This window comes from Pistacia vera, unplaced genomic scaffold (assembly GCF_008641045.1).
Source record: "Pistacia vera cultivar Batoury unplaced genomic scaffold, PisVer_v2 Contig223, whole genome shotgun sequence".
Classification (NCBI taxonomy): Eukaryota; Viridiplantae; Streptophyta; class Magnoliopsida; order Sapindales; family Anacardiaceae; genus Pistacia; species Pistacia vera.
In genome coordinates, this window is record NW_022196028.1 from 1,870,783 (window position 1) to 1,891,454 (window position 20,672).

A 20,672-nucleotide genomic window follows, 5' to 3' on the forward strand; every position below is an offset into this window, starting at 1 on the left:
ACCTATAGGACCTAGAGTTTACTAGGACCCTAAGGTTATCTACTTCTTATTTAGATACTATCCAGATTCTCCCAAGGAGATCTGTCTATATCCTACTTCATCTAAGATCCGAATCTAAGACTAAATAGGACTCTTTCTCCTACTAAGGCAAGCGAATTGAAGACTTTCCTGTTCACTAAACCTCAACCATTATGGACTCATAGTCCTACTAGGATTCAGAGATCGTACGATTACTACAAAAATAAAGGCCTACGCTATCACAATTCATTCAACATTACACCTTCAAACCCCTTAATTCTCACCCTTGAGAGCTATACACTATTGTCGTAGTTCTAGTCTCCGACTAAACTTTTGATAACCCTTTTTTTCCCTTACCCTTACTAAATTAGCCTTATTCAGCTTGCTGACTTGAGTGTCGAAGTGCCTACGGCAGACACACCTTGGTCTTTTCAATTCACTTCACGCCTGTTTCTTTGTTTGTGTAGGTGTAGCAGATTGCTAGTGGCCTCAATCTCAAAGGATCAAACCCCCCAATTCCATAACCGTAGATTTTACCATTTACGGTTTGGCACCCATCATGGGACCCCTGGCAATCATTCATCCTACGACACCCTGCTTCACATGGAAATACTTCATGGCTGAAAACTCGGACAATGCCAACCCTGGCCTCGAGACTAGGCTTGAAGCTCTAATTGCTCTTATGCAATAACACTCGGACAAGGTCACATCACTGGAAGTCGAGAATGCCACCATCCGGATTGAAAACGCCTCCATCTGGGTCGAAAACCAAACTTTGAAAGAGAAGGTAAGTCAATTCTATAATCTTGAGCTTCAACATTACTAGGTACCACCCAATTGCTTTAGCATACTAGTTACGCCCATGCAACCTCTCCAAACTCCAAACCTTAGACTGTCTAATACGAACACCTATTCATCCTAGCTCCATTAATCACAAGTGGATGGCTCGACCCAGAATCCATCCAAACCTGGATAGCAAACAAGGCCGCTCTCGATCGTCCCTCTCCAAGCACATGATCAAGGCACCTAGGTAACCCCAAGCCTACCGCTACAAGAACAACCATTCTAAGCCAACCAAGTCGACCTGATGCCTCCCCCTCACCTCTGGAGCAAATATTAGCCAAAAAAAGGGTCACATGGAGGCGATGATAAGGTGCATACCTGGAGTGCCAACCCCAACCAAGAAGAGCTAACCCTACAGCTATGCCGATTCACCCTTCGTGGATGCAATTGCTTTAGCCGAGATACCACATAAGTTTTCCATCCCCAACATGAATCCTTACAATGGCACAATCGACTCGAATGATCATATTGCCCCATACAAACAGCGAATGTTTGCCATCAAAGGCAAAATGAAAGAAGACCAAAATGTAGGCCATATGAGCCTCACTATCGACTCTCACCCCACAATTCAAGCAGAAAAAACCATATGACTGCCAACAAACCAAACCCATAAATAAATCATCTAGCTCCAATCAGTGCAAGATTCATGAGTACAACCTCAACATTGAACCAGCTCAATTTGTGGCAATCATGAAAAGGATGGTACCAACTGTGAAATGGCCAGCCAAGCTTAACATTGATGTCAAGAGGGATACATCCAAGTGATGTGAATTTCACAATGACCATGGTCACAACACCCCTAATTGCATTCCCTTAAGATTAGAGGTGGTGACACTACTTAAGAGGGGACACCTCTAGGATTTATTGACAAACAAGTGAAAGAACACAGTTAACCAGAGAAACAACAAAGAACCATCTCCTCCTCCATGAGAACTGACACTAAAAGGATTTTGGTTTATTATCTCCGACAAGTCAATAAAGTAAGTTACTCCTTTGCCAAACGACATGCCTGAGCAAGCCATCACCCAAAATTTCGCTCTACCCATTCACCCTCCCAAGCATCAACCCAGCAGGTCATCCAATTTGAGGATGACAAGCCGACCACCTTAGTTGCTCCACACCATGATGCCTTAGTTATCTCCCTTCAAATAGCCAACATCCTGGTTAAGAGAGTGTTTGTAGACGAGGGATCCTTAGCCAACATCCTCTTCTTTGAAGCAGTGAAAGCTATAAGACTGGATGAGTTGAATATCAACAAATGTCCAACCATCCTGGTTGGGTTCAGCTCCGAATAGAATTACACCATCGAAGAAATTGCCTTGTCTGTCTATGCAAGCGAAGTCAACTGACAAACCATATTCCTAGTGCTCGACTACCCCTCCCCTTACAATGTCATCTTGGGTCAACCTTGGATCCATGACATTCAAGTTGTCCCATCCACCTTCCATCGAACTATCAGGTTTCCTACTAAGTAGGGAGTGAGGGAGATCAAGTGTGATCCTAAATTCTGGAGAGATTGTTACAAGAATGCCTTCAAGGGCAAGAGTCATGCTTTATAGCAATTACAGAACAATCCAAACCTTCCAACCAAGCCAGATCAACCAACCATGGAAGAGTTAGATAAAGTATAAATACACTCAGACTGCCCCAATCGAAAGACCCAGATAGGCTCTCGTCTGAGACCTTAGATAAGAGAGCGACTCATAGACTTCCTTTAGCAAAACTAGGATAGCTTTGCTTGGTCCCATGCTGACATGATTGGGATTAGTTCCGAGGCCATTGTCCACCACCTTCATATACATCCTAATCACCCTCCACTGAAGTAGAAGCGAAGAAAATTTGCTCTAAAATGCAACCGAGTCATCAATGAGGAAGTTGACAAGCTGTTGAGTAACATATTGATCCAAGAAGTGCATCATTCTAATTGGCTCGTGAACGTGGTGGTCATAAAGAAAAAGAACGAAAAATGAAGGGTCTGCATAGATTTCATAGATCTGAACAGGGCATGCCCCAAAGAGTCCTTCCCACTCCCCCACATTGATATGACAGTCAACACGACAGCAGGACATGAACCCTTGAGCTTTATGGATGCTTTCTTGGGCTTCAACTAGATTCTGATGCATCTAGAAGACTATGAGAAAATAGCCTTCATCACAGAGAGGGGAACCTACTATTACAAAGTAATGCTCTTCAGTCTCAAGAACGCTTGAGCCACTTACCAATGGCTGGTCAACAAAATGTTTGCTAAACACTTAAGAGATACCATGGAAGTGTATATTGATAACATGCTCATCAAATCTCTCATAGCTAAGCAACACCTTCACCACCTCAACCAGGCCTTCGCTGTCCTCAAAAAATACAACATCAAGCTCAACTCAGCCAAGTGTTTGTTTGTGGTCTTATCCAATAAATTCTTAGGATACTTGGTGACTTAGTGTGGGATAGAAACCAATCCTGACTAGATCCAGATGGTTCTGAACATCCCATCACCCACATGCATCAAAGACGTCCAACACCTTACAGGGCGAGTGGTTTCCCTAAGTCGTTTAATCTCCTAGTCTGCTAACAAGTGCCACCGTTTCTTTGCCGCACTCAAGAAATCCAAGAAGTTTGAGTGGACCCTAGCCTACGAAAAAGCCCTATAGCAACTAAAGAGGTATTTGACATCTCCCTTACTCCTCTCCAAGCCTTTGATCAAAGAAAAACTTTACACTTACTTAGAAGTCTCAAAGATAGCCATCTTAGCAGTGTTAGTCTAAGAAGACAATGCGAAGTAGCTACTAGTATATTATGTAAGTAAATCACTCCTTGATACTGAGACGCGATACAGCCAGCTAGAGAAATTAGCACTCACCCTCATTCATGCATCTGGGAAACGCAGGCCCTATTTCTAATGCCACTTCATGGTCGACCCGACCTCCTTCCCACTCAAGAAGATACTTCACGAGCCAGAGTTATCAGATTGACTCACCCAACGGACAGTAGAGCTTAGTGAGTTCAACGTATCCTTCCAACCACACATCGCCATCAAGTCTCACGTGTTAGTAGATTTCATTGCAGACTTCACTCCTAACACTTCCATTCAGGTGGAGAAAAAGCTATTATGTATGACTAGTGGGACATCGTCGAAGTGGACTCTCTCGGTGGATAGTTCAAGCAATATGAATGGAAGTAGATTAGGCATTGTACTGATCACACCAGAAAGGGACATCATCCAGCAGGTTATTCAATGTGGGTTCAAGTGCATGAACAACAAAGCTAAATATAAATCTTTGACAGTCGGTCTCTCACTGGCCAAGAAGATTGGAGTAAAAAAGTTGAAGGTAATATCGGATTCCCAACTTGTGGTCAATGATAATCCTATTTTTCCCTATGATTTTGCATTGAATTTCAATAGGATTTAGGATACTTCTCATACAATTTGGGCCAGAATTGCTACCTAATTCTATTAATTTGTCTTTGCAGGCCTAAACGATGATTTTGAGCATAAATGATAGTTTTGAGCGTAAATTGCATAACTTAAGCTTGGAAGCTCAGAATGCATGATTTTAGAAGCTTTGGAAAGCTAAGAAGTATAGCTACAACTTTTATGTTTTGCGTTTTTCCTAATTCTTACTGGACAAGGGTGAAAACTTGGCTTGAAGTCGTGAACAGTTTGTTGGAAACTGAAGAAAAATGTCTTTAGACATGCTTTAGTATTTCTGCCATAACTTAAGGTGTAGACCTCGGATTGTGCTGATTCTTGAATGAGTAGAAATAAAATGAAAGGGGTACAATTCATATGTTTACCACATTTCCAGATTCAGAATCTATCATGCTCAAATTTGGACCGAAATATTCTCGTCGCGGTGAAAACTGCTTCAGATGTAAAAAATAAAACGACGCGTTTTGGCTTGCTAGGGCTTCATTCTTAAGTCAGAGAGGTATAAATTAGGATGAATAGGAAGGGAAAAGAGTCTTGGTTCATCATTTGGAAGGCAGCTCTTGGAAGGAGAAGATTATTGAAGATTTGGGCCTCAAATTAGAGAAGATTTCTCCATCTTTTGCTTGTTTTTCAATGATGAATCTTGATTCAGTTTTTTATTTGTCATTTTATTTCGTTTTTGTGTATGAACTGAGTTTTTTAGCTATGGTTTAATGTAACCATGATACAATGATTCAAATTTATATGAATTGATTTACTTTGAGTTTTAATTTCATGATTGAGTGTTTATCTCTTTGCTTGATGACTCTTGGATGCTTGATCACCATTCAAATGTGTGTTGTTCACAATGAGACTGGGAAGTGATTTGTGATTGTGCCTCTTGGGATAAATATCGTAGATTAAGCAAACGCTAGAGATAGATTTAGCAATCTATGAATTCTAGATAGAATTCCATAAAGCTTAAAAGACTTTGAACTATTAATCTTCATTTTGTTGCGTGCAGAAGCTTAATAGGGATAAGTAGGGAAATGTAGCCTGAGAAGGTATGTTTTACAACTTAGGCAATTCGATTTTCAATCAAGGAATTAGAATTTGGGGAATAGATTCTATGATTTGGGTTAGCGTATCTAGGTGAAATCAACACCTTAGCATTTTTTAGCATTGTTTAATTAGTTAAGTTATTGGGTTTTGCTTTAATTTCATTATCATTCATTTATATTTTGTTAATTTGTATTTAGTTTGTTAATTTTCCATCAATCCAATTTATTGTTTCTTCAACTAGGACTTAAATTAGAGAAATTTGTACTTAATAACACTATCCTCGTGGGAACGATACTCTACTTATCACTTTATTACTTTTTGTGACTAGTACACTTGCTACACATTGCATGTTGTAATTACAATGCATCAAGTTTTTGGCGTTGTTACCCGGGATAGTTGATTATTAATATTGATAGTATCTAGTGTAGTGCTAAATTGAAGCTTTTATTTCATTTTTGTTGTTAATCGTAAATATTGTATAGTCTTAAGCTTGAGTTCTTTTCATTGTAGTTTTTATTTTTTTTTTTATTTCGTAGTTAATCTTAATTAACTATTTCTTGTAGCGCATGTGGAGATCATGGCAGAAGTACATAGAACGTTGATGGATTATGCCATACCAACAGTGCAAGAATGCAATTATGGTGTTACAAGGCCACTTGTTGCAGTGAACTTTGAGATTAAGCCGACAGTAATTCAAATTATCCAACAGTCAATCCAATTTGGTGGAAATTCATATGAGGATCCTATTTTGCATATCACTAGCTTTCTAGAGATATGTGACACATTCAAGTTTAATGGAATGATTGATGATGCAATTAGGCTAAGATTGCTCCCATTTTCACTGAGAGATAAAGTGAAAGGTTGGCTCATGTCACACCTAGCTGGAACAATCACCACATAGGACAAATTAGCTCAAAAGTTTCTTGCAAAATACTTCCCACTTGAGAAAGTGGTAAAAATGAGAAACAACATTATCTCTTTCATGCAAGGCAATGATGAATCACTATATGAAGCTTGGGAGAGGTATATGGAGTTGTTAAGGAAATATCCACATCATGGTCTACCGCTTTGGATACAAGTCCAAACATTTTACAATAGGTTGCTACCAAATATTCAAACTATGGTAGATGAGGCAACAGGCAGAGCCTTAAATAATAAGACCCTAGAAGATGCATATGAATTGTTTGAGGTGATGGCCAACAATAACTACCAAAGACCTAATGAGAGAGCAATGTCGAAAAGAACAATGGGTCTACATGAAGTTGATGTGTTCGCCACATTATCTGCACAAATTGCATCACTCAAAGCCAATTGGGAGGTATGAATGTAAATTCTATTCACTCACCTTTTATAACTTATGAATTTTGTGCAGGAAACCATGGGAGTGTGGAATGCCAAGATGGAAACCAGTTATTCTTCTCAACAACCAAGCAAGTGAATTACATGGTTAGTTCACAAAGGCTGCAAAACAACCCCCGCTCCAACACCTACAATCCTGGTTGGGGGAATCACCCAAATTTGTCTTGGAGCAATTAAAGCAATCAAAGGACAGTGCCAAACCATCAACCAATGGTGAATCATCGACCATGGGAGCAAAGAATGTCGAAATTAGAGGATATGTTTGGGAAATTCATGCAAGAAACCACAAGATTTATGAATGAGACATGCTCAATTTCATAATTCAAGGAGTGTCCATTCGAAATTTAGAGGTTCAAGTGGGGCAATTGGCTGAACTATTGACAAAGAGATCTCAAGGTTCTTTGCCAAGCACAATGGTCACAAATCCTAAAGAACAATTAAATGTCATAACATTGAGGAGAGTTATAGTGTTGGAGCAACCTCACAATGAAGAAAAATAGGAAGAACATGAAGACATGACTAATGAAGAGGAAAAACTCAAAGCAAAAATGTGTGCAAGATACTTAGGGGAATTTCAACCAAGCAACTCACCTCACAAGGAACAATTTGAGGAATTTGGTGTAAATGCGCACAAGTCAAAATTGGTGTTGGAAGAGACTCCAAACATTGGACTCAACCAATCACCATCTCATCTCAAGTAAGCATATACGAATTTGAAGTTCCAAAAAGATGCTTATGAGAATGTCTGAAATTCCAAAGGAAAGACCAAGAGGTGGCAATGGGAAGTGAAGAACCCTACAAGGATCCACATTTATGAAAGAATGAGAAAGTCGAGCTTCCGACTATAAACAAGTGCTTCTTGGGAGGCAACCCAAGCGTTCTAATTTTGTGTTATTTTACATTTGTTTATGTGTTATTTGACTTAGGAAATAGTTTAATTTCGTTTGTCTTTTGGTGTTTTAGGTGGATGATCAAAATGTGGCAAGAAGTTAAAAGTTCCAGACTTCGCCGCGGCGAAGTTTATTCTTTGTCATGGCGTTGTACACTTTGCCAAAATGGATTCAGGAAATTCCAAACTTTGCCACGGCGTTGTATTCATTGTAATTTTTCGCCGTGTTGAGAAAATTTTTCGCTGTGGCGAAACTTGAGAATCTTTATAAACCCACTTTCATTCTGTCCATTTTTGTGATTTCAAACCCTAGCCTCCAAAGAATTTCTTTGTCTCTTCTTCAATTTCTCACCTTTTTCCCTCAAAATTCTTGCACCATTCCACTCTCTTACCTCTTTAAACAATCATGTACCTTTCAATTGCCTCGGTTTAACCCATTTTTAAGATATTTTTAGCAACCCTTAGGTTTTGAAAATTTGGAGCTTTCTTTGTGATTTTGAATGAAATTGGAGCAATTGAAGGTTGGAAAAGCTTGGGCTTGGTAAGGTTAAGAGTTTTTTGTGCAATTTATTATTTCACTTTCAATTGTGGATTTATTTTTGTTGAAAAATTGCTTGAATCTGTTGATTGTGGACGTTGATTGAGAATTTGAGGATTGAGTTGATTGTGGAGTGTTGAAATTGTTGATTTTGATTTAATTTGGTGTTGAGGAAGTTGGGTTTGTTGTGTTGAAGTGCTTTTAGCAAATTTGGAAGTTGTGTGAAGAGGAAGAAGTAGAAAAAGATTGAAGCCTGAAGCACTTTTCTTTTTAGTTTTAGTTTTTATTTCTTTATGTTTTGTAAGTAGGAATTGATGTTGATTTCCTGGTTTTTAACTCTTTATTTGTTTTTGTTTAGATTTTAGGTTTAGCTCAATAAGGTTGAGATCAGGATGTAATTCTTTCATATTAATCGATAAGGGTATCTAACACATTTGGCACCATAGACTTTCATTTGTTTGACAAATGATGATGATGAGGAAGCCAAGGAATGGATGCCAGGATTTTGCACAAAAATCAACCTTTAAAGATTAGTCAGGGGAGTATCTTGTAACCTTTACTTTTGTTTTTCTATTCCTTGGATGTGCATGATGTGACATTGGGGACAATGTCATTTTAAGTTTGGGGGTAGGAGAATTTTCAAAATTTTTGTGTCTAGTTTGTTTGTGTGTTTTAGCTCGAAATTGTGTTTCTTTTTGTTTTAAGTTCTTTGATTGTTATTTCTTTAGTGTGTGTTGTGTTGTTGTTGCCTAGATGAATTGCATAAGTCTATGATGAGACTAGAATTGTTGGGATATTATTTTTGGAAAATGTTAAGCATTGCTTCAAGTTTAGGTTGGTTGACTTGATTTAGCTTGAGGTTCGTCGAGTGGTTCAACCACCATTTTCACTTTTTCGGCATGCTTAGAAATATTTTATGTGGTTAGGTGAAGTCTTGATAATGTTGGTGGACTTTAGAACTTAGTTAAGAAGTGCTTGAGGCGAAATTCTAGGATTAGACATTGTTGAGGAAATGATTTAAGCATTTTTCGGAACGTTTGAGCCTTTCCAGCCAACCCATGAATGAATCTTTCCCTAGTCACCCATTTGAGCCTTATGAGATTATCATTGCCTTATGTTCCTTGCAAACCAAAAATTGTCCAATCCCTATACCCTAAATATTTTATCATACCCTTTAGGAGAATTATGGACCTAATGTATGACACAAAAGAGCTTTGAGAGGTGTGCGAATAAGTGATAGACCAAAATCTTAAGTTTGGGGGTTGCAAAAAGGGTAGGAAGAAGGGGCAATAGACTTCAATGGTGTTGTAAATATTTGTTATTGCAAAAAAAAAAAAAAAAAAAAAAAAAATTCTTTAGTTCAATTCAAAATAAAAAAATAAGAAATGCATAAGTTTGAGGGTTGTAAAATGGTTGACACTTTGATTGGTGGTTGAGAAAGAAAGTGGAGATTAATGTAGCTCTTAGAGGAAAACCGAGTTCTCTTACTTTGTTTATCCTATCTTTTTCCTTGGAGCCCACTATCCGAGCCTAACGTTACAAGCTTGCAAAGACCTTTTGATTCTTAGCAATGTCTAGTCTACATTAGTGGAGAGTAGTTCCATACTTAGGCTTATGGAGTCTGCCACCATTTGATAAACTTTACATTTCTGCATAAAATAATCTAGGAAGTCGGAGGTGGACTGAAGTGAGGATTACCTACTCAGGGGACTGATAGAGAAAGATAGTTAATTCAATTTGTGACTTCTTGGAGTGTTGAGCATTTTTTTGTAATAATGTACCAACAATTTTTGAGACTTGCATTGTGATTCAATCTAGGTATTTATCTTTGTTTTTGTTTTGATTTTTATTCCTTTTTGCTCGAGGACGAGCAAATCTTAAGTTTGGGGGTATTTGATAATCTTATTTTTCCTTATGATTTTGCATTGAATTTCGCAAGGATTTAGGATACTTCTCATGCAATTTGGGCCATAATTGCTACCTAATTCTATTAATTTGTCTTTGCAAACCTAAACGATGATTTTGAGCATAAATGACAGTTTTGAACATAAATTGCATAACTTGAGCTTGGAAACTCAGAATGACTTGATTTTAGAAGCTTTGGAAAGCTAAGAAGCAAAGCTACAACTTTCCTATTTTGGGTTTTTCCTAATTCTGACTGGACAAGGGTGAAAACTTGGCTTGAAATCGTGAACAATTAGTTGGAAACTAAAGAAAAACGTCTTTGGATGTGCTTCAGTATTTCTCCCATAACTTGAGTGGTAGACCTCGGATTGTGCTAATTCTTGAACGAGTAGAAATAAAATTGAAAGGGCTACAATTCATATGTTTACCACGTTTCCAGATTCAGATTCTAGCATGCTCAAATTTGGCCCGAAATATTCTCGTGGCAGCGAACACTGCTTCAAATGTGAAAAATAAAACGACGCGTTTTGGCTTGCTAGGGCTTCATCCTTAAGTGAGAGAGGTATAAATTAGGACGAATAGGAAGGGAAAAGAGTCTTGGTTCATCATTTGGAAGGCAGCTCTTGGAAGGAGAAGATTATTGAAGATTTGAGCTTCAAATTAGAGAAGATTTTTCCATCTTTTGCTTGTTTTTCAATGGTTAATCTTGATTCAGTTTGTTTTTGTTATTTTATTTCATTTTTGAGTATGACCTGAGTTGTTTAGCTAGGGTTTGATGTAACCATGATACAATGATTCAAATTTATATGAATTGATTTACTTTGAGTTTTAATTTCATGATTGAGTGTTTATTTCTTTGCTTAATGACTCTTAGATGTTTGATCACCATTCAAATGTGTGTTGTTCACAATGAGACTGAAAAATGATTTGTGATTGTGCTTCTTGGGATAAATACCGTAGATTAAGCAAATGCTAGAGATACGTTTAGCGATCTCTGAAATCTAGATAGAATTCTATAAAGCTTAAAAGACTTTGAACTATTAATCTTCATTTTGTTGGGTATGGAAGCTTAATAGGGATAAGTAAGGAAATGTAGCCTGAGAAGGTATGTTTTACAACTTAGGGAATTCGATTTTCAATCAAGGAATTAGAATTTGGGGAATAGATTCTATGATTTGGGTTAGCGTATCTAGGTGAAATCAACACCCTAGCATTTTTTAGCATTGTGTAATTAGTTAAGTTGTTGGGTTTTACTTTAATTTCATTATCATTCATTTATACTTTGTTAATTTGTACTTAGTTTGTTAATTTTCCATCAATCCAATTTATTGTTTCTTCAATTAGGACTTAAACTAGAAAAATCGGTACTTAGTAACACTATCCTCATGGGAATGATACTCTACTTATCACTTTATTACTTTTTGCGACTAGTACACTTGCTACACATTGCGTGTTGTAATTACAACGCATTAGTCAACTAGCTACAAGGTACCTACTAGGCCCAAGACTAAAAAATGACAACCTACATGATCCTGGACAAAGAACTCTAGTCAGCCTTTGAAGAATTCTCAATCACCCAAGTCCCAAGAACAGAAAACATACATGTTGACGCACTTGCTAACCTTGGCTCAACCCTTCAAGGCTCTTCTAAGTCATCCATCCCACTATTGTTCCTTCAATGGCAAGCTGATTGGAAAGAACCTCCAACCAATGGGTTGCCCAATCCTTAATAGCCTACAGAAGTAATGGATGTTGAACCAACCGACTCAAGGATGACCCGTAATCAAGTACTTAGAAAAAGATGAGCTCCTAACCGACAAGAAAGTCTTCACATGACATAGATCTTCTGGTTCTTTCCACTTCACAGTTATGTTATACACACATTTGGTGACATAGAAATAACAATACAAACGAAAAACTCCATTAACGTCTCGCGTTGCGCGACTGATGATAGTTGAGCTCTTGTTTAAGGTTGGTTCAGAGAACAAATTCTGGATTTGAGTCAAGTTGTTATTGACCAGAACTAGTTCTCTGGTGAAATTTAGATAAAGATGAAGGTTTTGTTTGCGGTAAGTGTCACTGGCCCAGTAAGCTTTTGTACTCATTTATGATATTTGTGGGGTACAAAACAAGATTCCCATCCTCTGGCATCTTCAAATGAAAATGTCCAGTTGAGTGATTGGTTTCGGATAGCCTGGAAAAAAGTTCAGCCCCAGCAAGTAGATTCTGATCTCCCAAGATTGTATCAGTTGGAAGGCTGAAACTTGACCAAATGATATCAGAGTGGATATTTTGGAGCACAAAGTTACCGGAGTCAAGCATGGAAGCGAAAGCAGCTGATTCCATTTTATTAGCAATGAGTTTGTCTTTGTTCTGGCCAGTTTTCAGAATAAGTTTACCTTCCGTGGTGAGTTCCAAGTAGCATTTGATGACACGAGAGGGTCATCTCGATTTGCTGTCCAAACGATGGTAATTTCTAGTGAAGTGAGTAGCCATACTCCTAGTGAAAAGCCACTACCCTGTTTGTAGAAACCAAAATTAAATCGGCCAGAAGGCAAGTCCTAGGAAATGCATCCCCCAGTAGGGGACAGGGAAGAGCCCAGGCTTATTGGTTTTGATTGGTGTTGAGCAATATTAGCTTGAAAAATCATGAAGAAGAATAAGAAAACATATGCAGAAGCCATGAGAGAATGTTATTGCTTTAGTACTCGATTTTCAAATCTCTATCTTTGAAGAAAAAGATATATTTCCGAGAAAATGAAAGTTGAGCACTTGTTTTTACACAGGAAGGAGGAAAAGAAGACTTTTGAAACTTCAGCTTAATTAAAAAAAAAAAAAAAAAAAAAAGAAACGTGTAGAACTTGCCGGTGCAAAACTGTCAAAATTCAATTCAATTTTCTTTGCATTAACTATTCAAAGATAAAATTTCAAAATTAATCTTATATTATGTTTGTGTGCAATATTGGCAGTCTAGTATATGAATATTGACCTGAACCTCACAATACAATGGCAAGTCAATGCTGATTTTTCCATACCATGACAGCTCTCTGGCAAGCGATCGCCAGATAAACCATGTGGAAGGTCACCCATGATTCTTTTCTCATCGTCAACCATTGATCATCCCATGATTCTTGAATCTTTGATCAATCGAGAGATCAAATTGTTGATACGGGATAACTTTAAGAAATATAGTGGACTCATTATCATATAAGAAGTTTTTTCAGAAGTTAATGTGATGGCTGAGATGCATGCGTGTAATGACTTCCAAAAGTAAACAATTTTAGTAAACTTGTCGGTGACACTTGCGGTTTTCATTACTTACAGTTTGGTTTAAGAAGACATGTTGGTTTAAGAGCATTGAATATATGGCTGCAAGTAGAAATGTTAGGCATAATTATTTGACTATGTACACACATTTTGAAGAAAATTGATGCATTCTGTGTACATATAGAATGGATAATAAATCTATGAATAGACATGTTTATAATAATGGGGTTGTTAAATATAGATTATAGTTTTTACATGCCTCAAAATGAGAGTGGTGGATAATATTATATATATAACTCACCCGTATGAACTGATGTACTATAATATTATTGAATGACTTCAAATTGAAGTAGATGATAATATATCAAACAGGTAGAGCCATATATGCAGTGGCGGACCCAGATTTTTGCCTGGGGGCCCGTTGCTCCGCCACTGTTTGTCAATCAACTAGTGAAAACATAAGAAAATAACATCCAATTCACAAGGAAACACAAGAAAATTTTTACTAGAAAAACCTCTTCAATGTGAAGAGATAAAAAAATTCTACCTCTTCAATGTGAAGAGATAAAAAAAAAACCATGGGAATTTAATGATCCACTTAAATCCAATATAATCAAAAGAGTTTACAACAACCACAAATCCACCAAAAATATTCTACACAAATTTAGAGCTCAATCACAACTCTAACAAAAGTAAAATATACAAAGGTTTACAAAGAGATGGATTACAATCAGTCTAAATCCAGATCCAGATATTAACATTCTAACTCAACCGTCTAGATTAAAGATCCACACATCCTCTACGTATTGACCCAAAAATCAAGTTAGAATGGTATACCTAAAGATCTAAATAATATGAATATTGATTATTTAAAAATGAAACAAGTTAGAATAGTACACCTGAAGATCTTCAATTTAACACAATTTTTCACTTCATTATGTTCTGAAAATGTTCAATGATATCTTCATTTTGAATTGTAGCAAAAACTTCTTTTTCAATGTAAACTACTAAGCAATTGTTCATCCACTCATCTCCCATTCGATTACATAAAGTATTCTTAACAAGATTCATTGCAGAGAACACCCTTTCAACTATTGTAGTAGCCACAGGCAAAACCAGTGCTAAATTAATAAGCAAAAAAACTTTGTCGTAAGCAACATCCTTCTTAAACTTAACCATTTTTTTTTTGCAAGATCAGCAATCCCATCAACATGAGTGAAATTGGCGTTGGTGCTAACATCCTCATAATAGTTTTCAAGTTGATTATTGAGCAACCAAATATCGTATTGAGGAAAATCGGCAGGATAGAACTTTACAAACTCAAGTAATCTGTCTTTGTTAAATGCAACAAAAGAGTTACTTGGATCAAGAGATGCCATACACTAAAGCAGCCTCATATTTACTTCATCAAAACGATTATTGAGTTCTTCTTGAATGTTATCTAAAACTGTGTACATAAATTCCACCTTAAAATGATGTTTATTCGTAATTGGCGCAATCCCTCATTTTGTCCTCCCAAAATTATCTTCCATGTTCTTCGGGATTGGTATGTCATTATCTTTACATAGATCGTATGCTTCTTTCAACAATATGTTGAAGCAAGTGTCTTCATTTCTCAATTTATGCAATCGACGCTTCGAAATTTGTACAAACTACATGGCATTAAGAAGATCTTGATCTTTTGTTTGTAATGCTTATGACAGTTCATATGTGATTTCCAATACTTTCTTCATCAAGAATAACAAAAATATGAATTCAAAATTCTCCATGATTCGTAATAAACTCCTTGCTTGACTTTTGTTTTGCCAATCATCTCCTTCAATCTCAATCACTCTGAGCACACCAACAATAGAAGAAAATAAGTCTATGACACTATGAATTGTCCCTATGTGTGAACCCCAACGTGTATCTCCTGATCGTTTAATGGTACATTCTTGATTCAAACCGCATCCCGTCAGAATATCACCATTAGAAATCAAAGATATCACATATTCATACTGTTTATCACGTAGAAGATCTCTACGCTTGCAAGATGCTGCTATAGTGTTTAATAACATAGAAAGAGTTTGAAAAAATTCACCCAATGCTGAATGTTTACTTACAGCTTTGACTAGCACCAATTGAAGTTGATGAGAGAAACAATGAATGTAAAAAGCAAATTTATTTTCTCTCAATATCAAAGTCTTCAAACCATTGAACTCACCCCTTATATTGCTTGCTCCATCGTAACCTTGCCCCTGTAAACTTGGCAAACTCAATCCATACTTTACAAAAAAGGCATCTATTGCAATTTTTAAAGACTTTGCAGAAGTATTCTTAACATGCACAATCCCAATAAAACGTTCAATAACACAACCTATTTTGTCCACATAGCAAAAACTAATAGTCATTTGTTCTTTCACTATCACATCATGAGATTCATCAACTAGTAAAGAAAACAGTTGTTTATCTCTCACAATTTCTGTAATAATTTTCTTGGTCGTCAAATGAGCACAAACACTACTTAGTTGCCTCTAGATTTTGGGGGCCGTTATTTGATGGTTGCCTCTAGATTTTGGGGGCCGTTATTTGATGGTTTTTCGGAGTATTTCCCAGTACAACTTTCTTCATGTCGTCATTGTAATGATATATGTGAAGACAGTCTAGGATGCCACCCACATTTGGATTGTCTCTCATGGTTTATCTAGGTTATGTGCTTCTCACTCTTTCAACTTTCTCTACCTCTGACAGCTCAACCAAAAAGTTCAAACTCTATAAGCCTGAGATCTTCACTCTCACCAAACACTACGCATAGCTCATGGCCGTCCCCTTTAGGCCTTTTTGCTTTTGGTTTCTATGAAGAAGGAAATGGATTTGCAGTGGGAATTTGCCTGGATGATAAATCTAATATAACTGTTGTTTGGACTGCAAATCGAGATGACCCGCTACTCTCCTTAAATTCCACCATTGAATTCACCATCCATGGTGGGCTTCTTCTTCGAACAGGCCATGGCGATGATCAGAATCAAAAATCCCTCCTTAACTTATCTGATCCTACGATTTCAGCTTCCATGTTGGATTCTGGTAACTTTGTCATCTATGGTAACGACTCTAAGTCTAAGGCCATTTGGGAAACCTTCGAACACCCAATAGACACTATATTAGTAGGTCAAAACATTACCAGCACTATCTTTTTTTTTTTTTTTTAGATAAGCACCAGCACTATCTTAACTTCAAGTAAATCAACACTTGATCACTCCAACGGATGATTTCATCTCGAGCTAACCAACACAGGAGACCTTGTTGCCTACTCGGTGAACCATACTGGTGCTCTTGGGGAATTTTACTGGGCAATCCCGGTTGGAGCGTTTCCCTTGAAGTTAACCCTCAGTCCTGAAGGCGTTTTGCAGGTGAGCAATAATGATAAGACTTTAAGAATTATAGCCAAAAGTTCTTATCCAATGAGGAATCAATAAGAAAAATATAAATGCAATAAGGAAATTTAAAAAAAAAATATTATAGGAATTATCATGAGCATAAATTGCTTTTTTTTTTTAAAAAAAAAAATTAGACTTCATTAAGACGGCAATAATAAACACTAAACGACACATTTTCACAATTTTTTATGCAAAAATTTCTGCTTTAATTTTTTTACCATCCCAAGATAGTTTACGAAGAAAGCTAGAACTTAAAAAAACTAAACTAAGTAATTATAAGAAATACATTTTAAAAACAGAACACAATCAATTTCAGCTTTAACTCGACGTTCTATGGTTAGATTTGATATAATTGCATCAAGACCGTACATATTTACTGTTAGCTCTTTATATATAAAACATCATTTCAATTCAGTGAGTGGATCAAATAGTGTTGAAGTCTGTGCAGATATAATTTTATCAAAACGATCATATATCTGTGTCTGTATATATATATATCAACTTCAGCTTTAATTTCATAAAAACGATTTAAAATTACATGAAGCATCGAATTGTTTTCGAGCCAACTTGCTTGGAATGGTTTTTAAACTTCAAGCTACCGTGTTCCACATCAAACACATTATTAATTAATAGGAACTTATTTTGACTAGTGACAGACTTTGGAATTGACTCTCAATTCAAAATAATATAATAGAAAATAGAAAAAAAGTAATTACATGGAGTCAAATCTACAAACGTTAATATAAATAAGGTTGGATCAAAGCAAAAATTCAAATCAAATTAATCAAAAACATTTTTTGAGTGGGATCAGTAGCCCCTTCTCATAGGCACGTCCGTCCTTGATCCTGATTCCTGACTCTCCTTTGCTGGATTGTGAAATGTGACTCATACTGTCTATGGTTGGAGTTGGAGTTTTATGTTTATTTGAATGTGTAAGCAGCTTATTGATAATGTTAAAGTCTTTTTGAAGATTCATTCAAAGTTCTAGTGTATAAGGGACGTCAAAATAGTGTTCAACCCTTTATTGAGTAGAGAAAAATGCAAACAGGAAAATTAATCAACCCTTGAATGAGTCAACATGGTTTTTAGTTGTTTTGCACTACCAATGTCGCCAAAGACTTTACAAGTCTTTAGTTTATGCAATACTTATTTATATAAACAAATATGTGTTTTTTCTTTTTTTTTTTTTGGATAGAAATTGTGTGAACAACTAATAAGGGTGGTTATTGAGGTACTTACTTAGTCGTCAATTTTAAGGTCTCAGAAAATTAGTTTAGGTGTGCGCATCAATGAACCATCACTACGCCCATCAATGAAGAAAGTTTTACTTATGCTGGAAGGACTGTTGACATTCCAGTTCCTCCAAATCCCACTTGTTATCTTAGTTTCATCTAGGTTACATGCATTTATTTTAATTTGTCTGTGTCTTTAGCCCCTTTAAGTATCATTTTACATACAGGATATAAAATATAAACCAGTGTTGCAATGTGCTCGGTAATTTTTCAGCTGCTGCAGTGTTGTGTTTTAGAATCTGTTCTTACATATCCCCTATTATATGCAGAAAATTTTCAGATTTTTAAAAATTTCCAGAAACACTTTCACTCTCTGCGTGATCCTGAGCTAAAATTACTGTCAACATTGCTAAAGCTTTTACTTCTTTCATACGTGTATATTTATGCTATGTAGAACGATGCATCTATAGTCAGCTTTCTTTTATGTAATAATAATGTAGTAACACTTTCTTTTGATGCAAGCTATTTGGTAGAGTATGCTGAGCAGATAAATGCAATAAAAAAATTTTAAAAAAAATTATAAATGCAATAAGGAAATTAAAAAAAAAATATTATAGGAATTATCATGTGCATAAATCCGTCGTCTTTTTTTTTTTTTTTTTTTTAATTTAGACTTCATTAAGACGGCAATAATAAACAGTAAATGGCACATTTTCACAGTTTTTTATGCAAAAATTTTTGTTTTTATTTTTTTACCATCCCAAGATATTTTATGAAGAAAGCTAGAACTAAAAAGAACCAAACTAGGTAATTATAAGAAATACATTTTAAAAACAGAACACAGTCAATTTCAGTTTTAATACAACGTTCTATGGTTAGATATGATATAATTGCAACAAGACCATACACATTTACCGTTAGATCTTTATATGTAAAATATCATTTCAATTCAGTAAGTGAAACAGTATTGAAGTATGTGCTGATATAATTTTATCAAAACGATCACATATATATATATATATATATATATATATACACTTCAGCTTTAATTTCATAAAAATGATTTAAAATTATATATATATATATATCAACTTCAGCTTTAATTTCATAAAAATGATTTAAAATTACATGAGGCATCGAATTGTTTTCGAGCCAACTTGCTTGGAATGGTTTTTAAACTTCAAGCAACCGTGTTCTACATCAAACACATTATTAATTAACAAGAACTTATTTTGACTAGTGACAGACTTTGGGTCAATTCAAAATAATATAATATAAAATAGAAAAACGTAATTACATGGAGTCAAATCTACAAACGTTAATATAAATAAAGTTGGATCAAAGCAAAAATTCAAATCAAATTAATCAAAAACATTTTTCGAGTGGGATCAACAGCCCCTTCTCATAAGCACGTCTGTCCTTGATCCTGATTCTTGACTCTCATTCGCTAGAGTGTGAAATGTGACTCATAATGTCTATAGTTGGAGTTAGAGTTTTATGTTTATTTGAATGTGTAAACAACTTATTGATAATGTTAAAGTCTTCTTGAAGATTCATTCAAAGTTCTAGTGTATAAGGGACGTCAAAATAGTATTCAACCCTTTATTGAGTGGAGAAAAATGCCAACAGGAAAATTAATCAACCCTTGAATGAGTCAACACAGTTTTTAGTTGTTTTGCACTACTAATGTCGCCAAAGACTTTACTGTTGATCAAAGGACAAAAGTGTAAAGAGTTCAAGTAGTAGGAGGAAAATGATATTCTGCAAAACGGTGTCATTTTCTTTATAACAGAATCAGTTGTAAAAGCAATCAGTCACTTTACCTTTACTCTTTACTTTGTATAAAAGGGAGAATGTTCCCTTCACTGTAGTTGTTATGACTTCAATCTATTTCCGGAAAAGTTCAGTTACAATTTATTTGTTTTTCTGTTTTTCTGTCAAACCCTAAGCTAGATTTACATGGTATCAGAGCTCTGACTCACATCAAATGGCCTCAGATCCTGCTCTTTCTCAGTCGCTTAATAGCATTGGGAAGATGATGCCTGAATTGCTGAATCAAACAACCTCGGCTCTTGCCTCGAGCTTACAAGTGATCAATCCCAAGCTAACAAGGAATAGTTATTGTTTTTGGAGCTCTCGGGTTCTCTTTGCAGTTGGTTGCCATGAACTGGAAGATCACTTATTAGGTAGAGTGCCTTGTCCTTCTCCAATTCTAATTAATGATTCTAAGGTAGAACTTAGGAATAATACTATTGGAGAAAGCTTAAATCCAGCTTACGTTATATGGAAAAATACTGATAAATTCTTAGTGGTTTGGCTACTAGCCTCAATTAGTGAAAGCATGTTCTGTTCTGTGTCTAAGTGTCGATTTTTTCCAATAAAGTTTGGCTAGCTTTAGAAAATGAGTTTGTCACAAACTCAAAGGCTAGAACCTTGCATATGAAAAATTTACTTCAAACCACTCATAAAGGAGGTTTAAGTATTAGTGATTATGAGAGGAAAATGAAAGAAACTGCAAAAAGTCTAGCTGCAAGTGGATTGATTGTTTCCGATGAAGACCTATTACAGTATGTGTTACATGGTCTAGGACCTGAATATGATCTAGCAATAATGACACTTATTTCTAGACTGGAGTCAAAGGTTGACACTGTAACTCTTCAAGAAGCACAGTTTTTGTTACAAAAATATGAAATGCGGTTGGAGAAGTTCAATTCCACAGACTTGTATAATACCTTAGCAA

At 36.0% G+C, this 20,672-nt stretch overlaps 1 non-coding gene across 1 annotated transcript; it reads right to left on the bottom strand.

Moving 5' to 3' along the window:
• Positions 1 to 6,281: 6,281 nt before the first annotated feature.
• Positions 6,282 to 6,388, bottom strand: LOC116130717. Its single transcript, XR_004128118.1, has one exon. It is a non-coding gene; the product is annotated as a small nucleolar RNA R71 (small nucleolar RNA).
• Between the last annotated feature and the right edge of the window lie 14,284 nt (positions 6,389 to 20,672).